Below are 269 nucleotides of genomic sequence, written 5' to 3'. Positions count from 1 at the left end.
TCACCCACAGGGAGACGGCGTAGTGCAGGTTCACCCACAGGGAGACGGCGTAGTGCAGGTTCACCCACAGGGAGACGGCGTAGTGCAGGTTCACCCACAGGGAGACGGCGTAGTGCAGGTTCACCCACAGGGAGACGGCGTAGTGCAGGTTCACCCACAGGGAGACGGCGTAGTGCAGGTTCACCCACAGGGAGACGGCGTAGTGCAGGTTCACCCACAGGGAGACGGCGTAGTGCAGGTTCACCCACAGGGAGACGGCGTAGTGCAGG

This window comes from Chiloscyllium plagiosum, chromosome 31 (genome assembly GCF_004010195.1).
Source record: "Chiloscyllium plagiosum isolate BGI_BamShark_2017 chromosome 31, ASM401019v2, whole genome shotgun sequence".
Taxonomy (NCBI): Eukaryota; Metazoa; Chordata; class Chondrichthyes; order Orectolobiformes; family Hemiscylliidae; genus Chiloscyllium; species Chiloscyllium plagiosum.
The sequence above is the reverse complement of the archived record's forward strand: the minus strand, read 5'-3'. Positions refer to the sequence as shown.